The sequence below is a fragment of the Phyllobates terribilis genome, unplaced genomic scaffold (assembly GCF_046119375.1).
Source record: "Phyllobates terribilis strain yellow unplaced genomic scaffold, ASM4611937v1 Scaffold_94__1_contigs__length_6153435, whole genome shotgun sequence".
In the NCBI taxonomy this organism is placed as follows: Eukaryota; Metazoa; Chordata; class Amphibia; order Anura; family Dendrobatidae; genus Phyllobates; species Phyllobates terribilis.
Window position 1 is genome coordinate 547,642 of NW_027362854.1, and position 12,474 is coordinate 560,115.

General features: G+C 43.7%; 8 non-coding genes and 1 pseudogene across 8 annotated transcripts; all 9 read left to right on the forward strand.

The window, feature by feature from the left end:
* Positions 1 to 446: 446 nt before the first annotated feature.
* Positions 447 to 646, forward strand: LOC141197962 (U2 spliceosomal RNA). The gene has a single exon (XR_012269966.1). It is a non-coding gene; the product is annotated as a U2 spliceosomal RNA (small nuclear RNA).
* A 1,115-nt stretch (positions 647 to 1,761) lies between these two features.
* Positions 1,762 to 1,952, forward strand: LOC141198475 (U2 spliceosomal RNA). Its single transcript, XR_012270424.1, has one exon. It is a non-coding gene; the product is annotated as a U2 spliceosomal RNA (small nuclear RNA).
* A 1,115-nt stretch (positions 1,953 to 3,067) lies between these two features.
* Positions 3,068 to 3,258, forward strand: LOC141198112 (U2 spliceosomal RNA). Its single transcript, XR_012270075.1, has one exon. It is a non-coding gene; the product is annotated as a U2 spliceosomal RNA (small nuclear RNA).
* A 1,115-nt stretch (positions 3,259 to 4,373) lies between these two features.
* LOC141198113 (U2 spliceosomal RNA) lies at positions 4,374 to 4,564 on the forward strand. The gene has a single exon (XR_012270076.1). It is a non-coding gene; the product is annotated as a U2 spliceosomal RNA (small nuclear RNA).
* Positions 4,565 to 7,007: 2,443 nt separating this feature from the next.
* On the forward strand, positions 7,008 to 7,213 carry LOC141197953 (U2 spliceosomal RNA; annotated as a pseudogene).
* A 1,115-nt stretch (positions 7,214 to 8,328) lies between these two features.
* On the forward strand, positions 8,329 to 8,519 carry LOC141197850 (U2 spliceosomal RNA). Its single transcript, XR_012269877.1, has one exon. It is a non-coding gene; the product is annotated as a U2 spliceosomal RNA (small nuclear RNA).
* A 1,112-nt stretch (positions 8,520 to 9,631) lies between these two features.
* On the forward strand, positions 9,632 to 9,822 carry LOC141198114 (U2 spliceosomal RNA). The gene has a single exon (XR_012270077.1). It is a non-coding gene; the product is annotated as a U2 spliceosomal RNA (small nuclear RNA).
* Positions 9,823 to 10,937: 1,115 nt separating this feature from the next.
* On the forward strand, positions 10,938 to 11,128 carry LOC141198125 (U2 spliceosomal RNA). The gene has a single exon (XR_012270088.1). It is a non-coding gene; the product is annotated as a U2 spliceosomal RNA (small nuclear RNA).
* A 1,112-nt stretch (positions 11,129 to 12,240) lies between these two features.
* LOC141198115 (U2 spliceosomal RNA) lies at positions 12,241 to 12,431 on the forward strand. Its single transcript, XR_012270078.1, has one exon. It is a non-coding gene; the product is annotated as a U2 spliceosomal RNA (small nuclear RNA).
* The last annotated feature ends 43 nt before the right edge of the window (positions 12,432 to 12,474 follow it).

Below are 12,474 nucleotides of genomic sequence, written 5' to 3' on the forward strand. Positions count from 1 at the left end.
AATGGGGCCTTTGTGTAAAGAATTGTGTGGTGTGAATTTGTTGTCTTTTGAGTTGTTTATGTTTGGTTTGGGAATATGTGATGGGACGAAGGAAAGAGTCTTGTGGTTGATGCTTGCATGTATAAAGGAAGTGTTATGGGATGTGAGGAATGTGTATGTGTTTAAAAGGAAGGAAATTGCTGTAAAGGATAGTGTGAAGGTGATTTTGGGGAAGATGTATGTGTGTTTCCTATGGGACAAAAAGAGGAGAGGGGAAGTGGATGCGGAGGGAATATGGAAAGTTAAAAAGTGGAGATATATTGTTAGTACCTCTTGATTTTTGTTATTGTTGTTTTGAAATATGAAATAAATATTTCCGATGATGATGGGGACAGCAAATTGCGTATTGGATTTGACGCAGCTGTTTTGATGGAATTTTCCTTTGTCTGGTTTTCATAGACTGTGGAATTTCCTCGTCTGAGGAGAAAAAAAAAAAAAAAAAAAAAAAAAAAAATCTGTTCTTATCAGTTTAATATCTGATACGTCCCCTATCTGGGGACCATATATTAAATGGATTTTTAGAACAGGGAGATGGAAAAAGAGCTTGCTCTGTCCACTCCACGCATTGACCTGGTATTGCAGTATCTCCAGGACCGGTGCACCCCTTCTTTAATGCAGTTTCTAAAATCAGAAAGAATTGAATTCAATGTTTTTTGTTCATTTTGCTTGTTTGTCGGATTTTGGGATGGACTCTTTGGCTTTGCTTTTCTTCTCCTCATTGGATTTTTCATGTTCAAAGTTGCAGAAGCCAGATTACAAGCTCATTTTGGTTCAACTTCAGCAACTGTGCATTGCATTGCCATGTAATGTGATGCAATGCTATCTTTCTAGCTCTCCCTTTTTACTTCCTTTTGGATAAACAGACATATTAGGCAAGCATTTTGGAGCTTTCACCTAAATAACTACAGGTGGTGAGATAAGCTGCACAATATAATTGACCTTTCAGTATATTGTTGCACACACACCATCTATTTAGCAAATGCCCTTGTTATCAACAGCAGCCTTTTAAACTCACCTGAGCTAACAGGTATGTGCGCTGGTTACTCTGCTGCGCTTAAAATTTCTTTTTTGGTTTGCTACAATGCCTTTTCTGAAACGTTGTCTCCTTCTGCTGGAACACTGACTTCTTTCATTTAATGCCTGCAGACTATAAAAGAGAACCCAACCCAAAAAGTTTGGTTGATTAGTCTGTGGCATTCTGTTAAACTGTTGCTTATGGCGGTCTCTGTGAGCTTCTCAGCGACATTCAGCCAGCCAGGTATCCTGCCTGCAGTAGATGGAATGTGGCAATGGAACGCTGGCTGCGCGTGTCATAATAGGCTCTGAGCCTTTATATACCTGTGCACAGCAGCAGCCACCTTCAGTCTGCTGCTGGACAGCCAGCAGCAGCAGCAGCAGGAGAGGTATGTAATCAGGAGCCCTCCTGCTAAGGGTAGACAGCTGCTCGTTCCACCCCACCCCCCGCCTTAATTGGTTCTCTTCCCTTCCAACGGTGTTGAGGCGGGTGGGAACAGCAGGGGGTGAAGGTGCTGTGTTTAAAGAGGTGGAGTTATGCAGATCTAAAACGCGTGGATTGCAGCAGCAGCAAGCCGAAAAGTGCAGGCATGTAAGGGATCTAGAGGTTGACAACATGTCTTCTTAACGGGAGTCCAGGAGCTCATCTCCACAAATGGACTTTTCAGGATCCTTGGGTGGCTCCGTAGTTTGAAACCAATTCTGGTTATCGCTTCTCGGCCTTTTGGCTAAGATCAAGTGTAGTATCTGTTCTTATCAGTTTAATATCTGATACGTCCCCTATCTGGGGACCATATATTAAATGGATTTTTAGAACAGGGAGATGGAAAAAGAGCTTGCTCTGTCCACTCCACGCATTGACCTGGTATTGCAGTATCTCCAGGACAGGTGCACCCCTTCTTTAATGCAGTTTCTAAAATCAGAAAGAATTGAATTCAATGTTTTTTGTTCATTTTGCTTGTTTGTCGGATTTTGGGATGGACTCTTTGGCTTTGCTTTTCTTCTCCTCATTGGATTTTTCATGTTCAAAGTTGCAGAAGCCAGATTACAAGCTCATTTTGGTTCAACTTCAGCAACTGTGCATTGCATTGCCATGTAATGTGATGCAATGCTATCTTTCTAGCTCTCCCTTTTTACTTCCTTTTGGATAAACAGACATATTAGGCAAGCATTTTGGAGCTTTCACCTAAATAACTACAGGTGGTGAGATAAGCTGCACAATATAATTGACCTTTCAGTATATTGTTGCACACACACCATCTATTTAGCAAATGCCCTTGTTATCAACAGCAGCCTTTTAAACTCACCTGAGCTAACAGGTATGTGCGCTGGTTACTCTGCTGCGCTTAAAATTTCTTTTTTGGTTTGCTACAATGCCTTTTCTGAAACGTTGTCTCCTTCTGCTGGAACACTGACTTCTTTCATTTAATGCCTGCAGACTATAAAAGAGAACCCAACCCAAAAAGTTTGGTTGATTAGTCTGTGGCATTCTGTTAAACTGTTGCTTATGGCGGTCTCTGTGAGCTTCTCAGCGACATTCAGCCAGCCAGGTATCCTGCCTGCAGTAGATGGAATGTGGCAATGGAACGCTGGCTGCGCGTGTCATAATAGGCTCTGAGCCTTTATATACCTGTGCACAGCAGCAGCCACCTTCAGTCTGCTGCTGGACAGCCAGCAGCAGCAGCAGCAGGAGAGGTATGTAATCAGGAGCCCTCCTGCTAAGGGTAGACAGCTGCTCGTTCCACCCCACCCCCCGCCTTAATTGGTTCTCCTCCCTTCCAACGGTGTTGAGGCGGGTGGGAACAGCAGGGGGTGAAGGTGCTGTGTTTAAAGAGGTGGAGTTATGCAGATCTAAAACGCGTGGATTGCAGCAGCAGCAAGCCGAAAAGTGCAGGCATGTAAGGGATCTAGAGGTTGACAACATGTCTTCTTAACGGGAGTCCAGGAGCTCATCTCCACAAATGGACTTTTCAGGATCCTTGGGTGGCTCCGTAGTTTGAAACCAATTCTGGTTATCGCTTCTCGGCCTTTTGGCTAAGATCAAGTGTAGTATCTGTTCTTATCAGTTTAATATCTGATACGTCCCCTATCTGGGGACCATATATTAAATGGATTTTTAGAACAGGGAGATGGAAAAAGAGCTTGCTCTGTCCACTCCACGCATTGACCTGGTATTGCAGTATCTCCAGGACCGGTGCACCCCTTCTTTAATGCAGTTTCTAAAATCAGAAAGAATTGAATTCAATGTTTTTTGTTCATTTTGCTTGTTTGTCGGATTTTGGGATGGACTCTTTGGCTTTGCTTTTCTTCTCCTCATTGGATTTTTCATGTTCAAAGTTGCAGAAGCCAGATTACAAGCTCATTTTGGTTCAACTTCAGCAACTGTGCATTGCATTGCCATGTAATGTGATGCAATGCTATCTTTCTAGCTCTCCCTTTTTACTTCCTTTTGGATAAACAGACATATTAGGCAAGCATTTTGGAGCTTTCACCTAAATAACTACAGGTGGTGAGATAAGCTGCACAATATAATTGACCTTTCAGTATATTGTTGCACACACACCATCTATTTAGCAAATGCCCTTGTTATCAACAGCAGCCTTTTAAACTCACCTGAGCTAACAGGTATGTGCGCTGGTTACTCTGCTGCGCTTAAAATTTCTTTTTTGGTTTGCTACAATGCCTTTTCTGAAACGTTGTCTCCTTCTGCTGGAACACTGACTTCTTTCATTTAATGCCTGCAGACTATAAAAGAGAACCCAACCCAAAAAGTTTGGTTGATTAGTCTGTGGCATTCTGTTAAACTGTTGCTTATGGCGGTCTCTGTGAGCTTCTCAGCGACATTCAGCCAGCCAGGTATCCTGCCTGCAGTAGATGGAATGTGGCAATGGAACGCTGGCTGCGCGTGTCATAATAGGCTCTGAGCCTTTATATACCTGTGCACAGCAGCAGCCACCTTCAGTCTGCTGCTGGACAGCCAGCAGCAGCAGCAGCAGGAGAGGTATGTAATCAGGAGCCCTCCTGCTAAGGGTAGACAGCTGCTCGTTCCACCCCACCCCCCGCCTTAATTGGTTCTCCTCCCTTCCAACGGTGTTGAGGCGGGTGGGAACAGCAGGGGGTGAAGGTGCTGTGTTTAAAGAGGTGGAGTTATGCAGATCTAAAACACGTGGATTGCAGCAGCAGCAAGCCGAAAAGTGCAGGCATGTAAGGGATCTAGAGGTTGACAACATGTCTTCTTAACGGGAGTCCAGGAGCTCATCTCCACAAATGGACTTTTCAGGATCCTTGGGTGGCTCCGTAGTTTGAAACCAATTCTGGTTATCGCTTCTCGGCCTTTTGGCTAAGATCAAGTGTAGTATCTGTTCTTATCAGTTTAATATCTGATACGTCCCCTATCTGGGGACCATATATTAAATGGATTTTTAGAACAGGGAGATGGAAAAAGAGCTTGCTCTGTCCACTCCACGCATTGACCTGGTATTGCAGTATCTCCAGGACCGGTGCACCCCTTCTTTAATGCAGTTTCTAAAATCAGAAAGAATTGAATTCAATGTTTTTTGTTCATTTTGCTTGTTTGTCGGATTTTGGGATGGACTCTTTGGCTTTGCTTTTCTTTTCCTCATTGGATTTTTCATGTTCAAAGTTGCAGAAGCCAGATTACAAGCTCATTTTGGTTCAACTTCAGCAACTGTGCATTGCATTGCCATGTAATGTGATGCAATGCTATCTTTCTAGCTCTCCCTTTTTACTTCCTTTTGGATAAACAGACATATTAGGCAAGCATTTTGGAGCTTTCACCTAAATAACTACAGGTGGTGAGATAAGCTGCACAATATAATTGACCTTTCAGTATATTGTTGCACACACACCATCTATTTAGCAAATGCCCTTGTTATCAACAGCAGCCTTTTAAACTCACCTGAGCTAACAGGTATGTGCGCTGGTTACTCTGCTGCGCTTAAAATTTCTTTTTTGGTTTGCTACAATGCCTTTTCTGAAACGTTGTCTCCTTCTGCTGGAACACTGACTTCTTTCATTTAATGCCTGCAGACTATAAAAGAGAACCCAACCCAAAAAGTTTGGTTGATTAGTCTGTGGCATTCTGTTAAACTGTTGCTTATGGCGGTCTCTGTGAGCTTCTCAGCGACATTCAGCCAGCCAGGTATCCTGCCTGCAGTAGATGGAATGTGGCAATGGAACGCTGGCTGCGCTTGTCATAATAGGCTCTGAGCCTTTATATACCTGTGCACAGCAGCAGCCACCTTCAGTCTGCTGCTGGACAGCCAGCAGCAGCAGCAGCAGGAGAGGTATGTAATCAGGAGCCCTCCTGCTAAGGGTAGACAGCTGCTCGTTCCACCCCACCCCCCGCCTTAATTGGTTCTCCTCCCTTCCAACGGTGTTGAGGCGGGTGGGAACAGCAGGGGGTGAAGGTGCTGTGTTTAAAGAGGTGGAGTTATGCAGATCTAAAACGCGTGGATTGCAGCAGCAGCAAGCCGAAAAGTGCAGGCATGTAAGGGATCTAGAGGTTGACAACATGTCTTCTTAACGGGAGTCCAGGAGCTCATCTCCACAAATGGACTTTTCAGGATCCTTGGGTGGCTCCGTAGTTTGAAACCAATTCTGGTTATCGCTTCTCGGCCTTTTGGCTAAGATCAAGTGCAGTGATCTAGCGGTTTTTGCCTTGGTCTTGGCTGGGAGGCGCTTGGGGTACCCGACTCCTTGGCCTGGGGGGATCGCTACACTTATCGGTGGAGCTAAACCCCCCTGCTGCTATTAGGGAGTCGGATTAGTCCCTGGGCAACGAGAGGCGATCACCTTGTCACCACACATAGCTGTGGGGGGCAACTGTCGCCACACATAGCTGTGGTGGCAACATTTGGAGGATTAAAAGGAAAAAACGGAAGGAAAACGGATCGTTGAGATGGAGTTTTGGAAAAAGAAGATATGCTTACGTTTTTTTGTGAAACGGGAGACGGAAGAAACTTTTTTGGAAGAAAAATGGATTCTGGAAATTTTGAGGAAATATGAAGTTTTGGAGAAGGATATCTACTGTATGCAAGAAATAAAGCAAGGTAAAGTTTGTGATGTGATTCTAGTTTCTGAGGAAAAGTGCATTCATTTTTTCAAAGGCTGGAGTGAAGAGGATTCTGGGAAAATTGGAGTAAGTGCATCATTCATGGGGAAACCGAAGAGTGTGATAATTTACATGGACAATCCGTTTGTGGAAATAGAGGAGATAATGGTTTTTTTGGAATCTAAATGTAAGATGGTAAAGTTTCAGAAATTATACAGGAACAAAGTTGGTATTTGGAACGGAAAGAGACGTTTTTTGGTGTGGACAACAGGAGAAGAAAATTTGCATAATGGGAGGATTATGTTAAACGGGAGTTCTGGGTATTGTTACATGGAAAGCAGCAAAGGAACTTTTGAAAAGAACTTTGGAGGACAAAAGGAAGATATTGGTGATAAAATGAAGAAGGAAGTTGATGCGATAATTATAGAGGAGAATAAGCAGGGAAAAGAAGTTGAAAGTTTAAAGGTGAAATTGAAGAAAAAGGTAACGGTACAGGAAAATTGTGGATCAAGGAAAGTATCTGGTGAAAAGAAAGAAGTAAAAGAGGAAAAGGGTAAAGTGTTGGAGAAGGTGGTGACTTTCAGAGATGATGAGTAAGAGTATGATTGGGAACAGATGCGGTTAGAGCATGAGGAGGAAGAAAAGAAGTTAAGGGGTTTTGTTGGGAGGAAAGTAAAAGAGAAAAAGGGGATATTTAGTTTGGGAAACCGGGTGAAGTAATGTCAGTTGTGATTTGTTTGGAAACTGTTGAAACTGCAAAGGAATTGTTATGTTTAACTTTATATATATTAATTCAAATTAAAAAATATAAATATAATATCTAAACACGATGATGGAACTAAAATCTTGAGTTTGGTGATATATGATTTAAGATTATAAAACTTAATTTCTGAGTGTTTGGAACAAAAAAAAAAAAAAAAAAAAAAAAAAAAATCTGTTCTTATCAGTTTAATATCTGATACGTCCCCTATCTGGGGACCATATATTAAATGGATTTTTAGAACAGGGAGATGGAAAAAGAGCTTGCTCTGTCCACTCCACGCATTGACCTGGTATTGCAGTATCTCCAGGACCGGTGCACCCCTTCTTTAATGCAGTTTCTAAAATCAGAAAGAATTGAATTCAATGTTTTTTGTTCATTTTGCTTGTTTGTCGGATTTGGGGATGGACTCTTTGGCTTTGCTTTTCTTCTCCTCATTGGATTTTTCATGTTCAAAGTTGCAGAAGCCAGATTACAAGCTCATTTTGGTTCAACTTCAGCAACTGTGCATTGCATTGCCATGTAATGTGATGCAATGCTATCTTTCTAGCTCTCCCTTTTTACTTCCTTTTGGATAAACAGACATATTAGGCAAGCATTTTGGAGCTTTCACCTAAATAACTACAGGTGGTGAGATAAGCTGCACAATATAATTGACCTTTCAGTATATTGTTGCACACACACCATCTATTTAGCAAATGCCCTTGTTATCAACAGCAGCCTTTTAAACTCACCTGAGCTAACAGGTATGTGCGCTGGTTACTCTGCTGCGCTTAAAATTTCTTTTTTGGTTTGCTACAATGCCTTTTCTGAAACGTTGTCTCCTTCTGCTGGAACACTGACTTCTTTCATTTAATGCCTGCAGACTATAAAAGAGAACCCAACCCAAAAAGTTTGGTTGATTAGTCTGTGGCATTCTGTTAAACTGTTGCTTATGGCGGTCTCTGTGAGCTTCTCAGCGACATTCAGCCAGCCAGGTATCCTGCCTGCAGTAGATGGAATGTGGCAATGGAACGCTGGCTGCGCGTGTCATAATAGGCTCTGAGCCTTTATATACCTGTGCACAGCAGCAGCCACCTTCAGTCTGCTGCTGGACAGCCAGCAGCAGCAGCAGCAGGAGAGGTATGTAATCAGGAGCCCTCCTGCTAAGGGTAGACAGCTGCTCGTTCCACCCCACCCCCCGCCTTAATTGGTTCTCCTCCCTTCCAACGGTGTTGAGGCGGGTGGGAACAGCAGGGGGTGAAGGTGCTGTGTTTAAAGAGGTGGAGTTATGCAGATCTAAAACGCGTGGATTGCAGCAGCAGCAAGCCGAAAAGTGCAGGCATGTAAGGGATCTAGAGGTTGACAACATGTCTTCTTAACGGGAGTCCAGGAGCTCATCTCCACAAATGGACTTTTCAGGATCCTTGGGTGGCTCCGTAGTTTGAAACCAATTCTGGTTATCGCTTCTCGGCCTTTTGGCTAAGATCAAGTGTAGTATCTGTTCTTATCAGTTTAATATCTGATACGTCCCCTATCTGGGGACCATATATTAAATGGATTTTTAGAACAGGGAGATGGAAAAAGAGCTTGCTCTGTCCACTCCACGCATTGACCTGGTATTGCAGTATCTCCAGGACCAGTGCACCCCTTCTTTAATGCAGTTTCTAAAATCAGAAAGAATTGAATTCAATGTTTTTTGTTCATTTTGCTTGTTTGTCGGATTTTGGGATGGACTCTTTGGCTTTGCTTTTCTTCTCCTCATTGGATTTTTCATGTTCAAAGTTGCAGAAGCCAGATTACAAGCTCATTTTGGTTCAACTTCAGCAACTGTGCATTGCATTGCCATGTAATGTGATGCAATGCTATCTTTCTAGCTCTCCCTTTTTACTTCCTTTTGGATAAACAGACATATTAGGCAAGCATTTTGGAGCTTTCACCTAAATAACTACAGGTGGTGAGATAAGCTGCACAATATAATTGACCTTTCAGTATATTGTTGCACACACACCATCTATTTAGCAAATGCCCTTGTTATCAACAGCAGCCTTTTAAACTCACCTGAGCTAACAGGTATGTGCGCTGGTTACTCTGCTGCGCTTAAAATTTCTTTTTTGGTTTGCTACAATGCCTTTTCTGAAACGTTGTCTCCTTCTGCTGGAACACTGACTTCTTTCATTTAATGCCTGCAGACTATAAAAGAGAACCCAACCCAAAAAGTTTGGTTGATTAGTCTGTGGCATTCTGTTAAACTGTTGCTTATGGCGGTCTCTGTGAGCTTCTCAGCGACATTCAGCCAGCCAGGTATCCTGCCTGCAGTAGATGGAATGTGGCAATGGAACGCTGGCTGCGCGTGTCATAATAGGCTCTGAGCCTTTATATACCTGTGCACAGCAGCAGCCACCTTCAGTCTGCTGCTGGACAGCCAGCAGCAGCAGCAGGAGAGGTATGTAATCAGGAGCCCTCCTGCTAAGGGTAGACAGCTGCTCGTTCCACCCCACCCCCCGCCTTAATTGGTTCTCCTCCCTTCCAACGGTGTTGAGGCGGGTGGGAACAGCAGGGGGTGAAGGTGCTGTGTTTAAAGAGGTGGAGTTATGCAGATCTAAAACACGTGGATTGCAGCAGCAGCAAGCCGAAAAGTGCAGGCATGTAAGGGATCTAGAGGTTGACAACATGTCTTCTTAACGGGAGTCCAGGAGCTCATCTCCACAAATGGACTTTTCAGGATCCTTGGGTGGCTCCGTAGTTTGAAACCAATTCTGGTTATCGCTTCTCGGCCTTTTGGCTAAGATCAAGTGTAGTATCTGTTCTTATCAGTTTAATATCTGATACGTCCCCTATCTGGGGACCATATATTAAATGGATTTTTAGAACAGGGAGATGGAAAAAGAGCTTGCTCTGTCCACTCCACGCATTGACCTGGTATTGCAGTATCTCCAGGACCGGTGCACCCCTTCTTTAATGCAGTTTCTAAAATCAGAAAGAATTGAATTCAATGTTTTTTGTTCATTTTGCTTGTTTGTCGGATTTTGGGATGGACTCTTTGGCTTTGCTTTTCTTCTCCTCATTGGATTTTTCATGTTCAAAGTTGCAGAAGCCAGATTACAAGCTCATTTTGGTTCAACTTCAGCAACTGTGCATTGCATTGCCATGTAATGTGATGCAATGCTATCTTTCTAGCTCTCCCTTTTTACTTCCTTTTGGATAAACAGACATATTAGGCAAGCATTTTGGAGCTTTCACCTAAATAACTACAGGTGGTGAGATAAGCTGCACAATATAATTGACCTTTCAGTATATTGTTGCACACACACCATCTATTTAGCAAATGCCCTTGTTATCAACAGCAGCCTTTTAAACTCACCTGAGCTAACAGGTATGTGCGCTGGTTACTCTGCTGCGCTTAAAATTTCTTTTTTGGTTTGCTACAATGCCTTTTCTGAAACGTTGTCTCCTTCTGCTGGAACACTGACTTCTTTCATTTAATGCCTGCAGACTATAAAAGAGAACCCAACCCAAAAAGTTTGGTTGATTAGTCTGTGGCATTCTGTTAAACTGTTGCTTATGGCGGTCTCTGTGAGCTTCTCAGCGACATTCAGCCAGCCAGGTATCCTGCCTGCAGTAGATGGAATGTGGCAATGGAACGCTGGCTGCGCGTGTCATAATAGGCTCTGAGCCTTTATATACCTGTGCACAGCAGCAGCCACCTTCAGTCTGCTGCTGGACAGCCAGCAGCAGCAGCAGCAGGAGAGGTATGTAATCAGGAGCCCTCCTGCTAAGGGTAGACAGCTGCTCGTTCCACCCCACCCCCCGCCTTAATTGGTTCTCCTCCCTTCCAACGGTGTTGAGGCGGGTGGGAACAGCAGGGGGTGAAGGTGCTGTGTTTAAAGAGGTGGAGTTATGCAGATCTAAAACGCGTGGATTGCAGCAGCAGCAAGCCGAAAAGTGCAGGCATGTAAGGGATCTAGAGGTTGACAACATGTCTTCTTAACGGGAGTCCAGGAGCTCATCTCCACAAATGGACTTTTCAGGATCCTTGGGTGGCTCCGTAGTTTGAAACCAATTCTGGTTATCGCTTCTCGGCCTTTTGGCTAAGATCAAGTGTAGTATCTGTTCTTATCAGTTTAATATCTGATACGTCCCCTATCTGGGGACCATATATTAAATGGATTTTTAGAACAGGGAGATGGAAAAAGAGCTTGCTCTGTCCACTCCACGCATTGACCTGGTATTGCAGTATCTCCAGGACCAGTGCACCCCTTCTTTAATGCAGTTTCTAAAATCAGAAAGAATTGAATTCAATGTTTTTTGTTCATTTTGCTTGTTTGTCGGATTTTGGGATGGACTCTTTGGCTTTGCTTTTCTTCTCCTCATTGGATTTTTCATGTTCAAAGTTGCAGAAGCCAGATTACAAGCTCATTTTGGTTCAACTTCAGCAACTGTGCATTGCATTGCCATGTAATGTGATGCAATGCTATCTTTCTAGCTCTCCCTTTTTACTTCCTTTTGGATAAACAGACATATTAGGCAAGCATTTTGGAGCTTTCACCTAAATAACTACAGGTGGTGAGATAAGCTGCACAATATAATTGACCTTTCAGTATATTGTTGCACACACACCATCTATTTAGCAAATGCCCTTGTTATCAACAGCAGCCTTTTAAACTCACCTGAGCTAACAGGTATGTGCGCTGGTTACTCTGCTGCGCTTAAAATTTCTTTTTTGGTTTGCTACAATGCCTTTTCTGAAACGTTGTCTCCTTCTGCTGGAACACTGACTTCTTTCATTTAATGCCTGCAGACTATAAAAGAGAACCCAACCCAAAAAGTTTGGTTGATTAGTCTGTGGCATTCTGTTAAACTGTTGCTTATGGCGGTCTCTGTGAGCTTCTCAGCGACATTCAGCCAGCCAGGTATCCTGCCTGCAGTAGATGGAATGTGGCAATGGAACGCTGGCTGCGCGTGTCATAATAGGCTCTGAGCCTTTATATACCTGTGCACAGCAGCAGCCACCTTCAGTCTGCTGCTGGACAGCCAGCAGCAGCAGCAGGAGAGGTATGTAATCAGGAGCCCTCCTGCTAAGGGTAGACAGCTGCTCGTTCCACCCCACCCCCCGCCTTAATTGGTTCTCCTCCCTTCCAACGGTGTTGAGGCGGGTGGGAACAGCAGGGGGTGAAGGTGCTGTGTTTAAAGAGGTGGAGTTATGCAGATCTAAAACACGTGGATTGCAGCAGCAGCAAGCCGAAAAGTGCAGGCATGTAAGGGATCTAGAGGTTGACAACATGTCTTCTTAACGGGAGTCCAGGAGCTCATCTCCACAAATGGACTTTTCAGGATCCTTGGGTGGCTCCGTAGTTTGAAACCAATTCTGGTTATCGCTTCTCGGCCTTTTGGCTAAGATCAAGTGTAGTATCTGTTCTTATCAGTTTAATATCTGATACGTCCCCTATCTGGGGACCATATATTAAATGGATTTTTAGAACAGGGAGATGGAAAAAGAGCTTGCTCTGTCCACTCCACGCATTGACCTGGTATTGCAGTATCTCCAGGACCGGTGCACCCCTTCTTTAATGCAGTTTCTAAAATCAGAAAGAATTGAATTCAATGT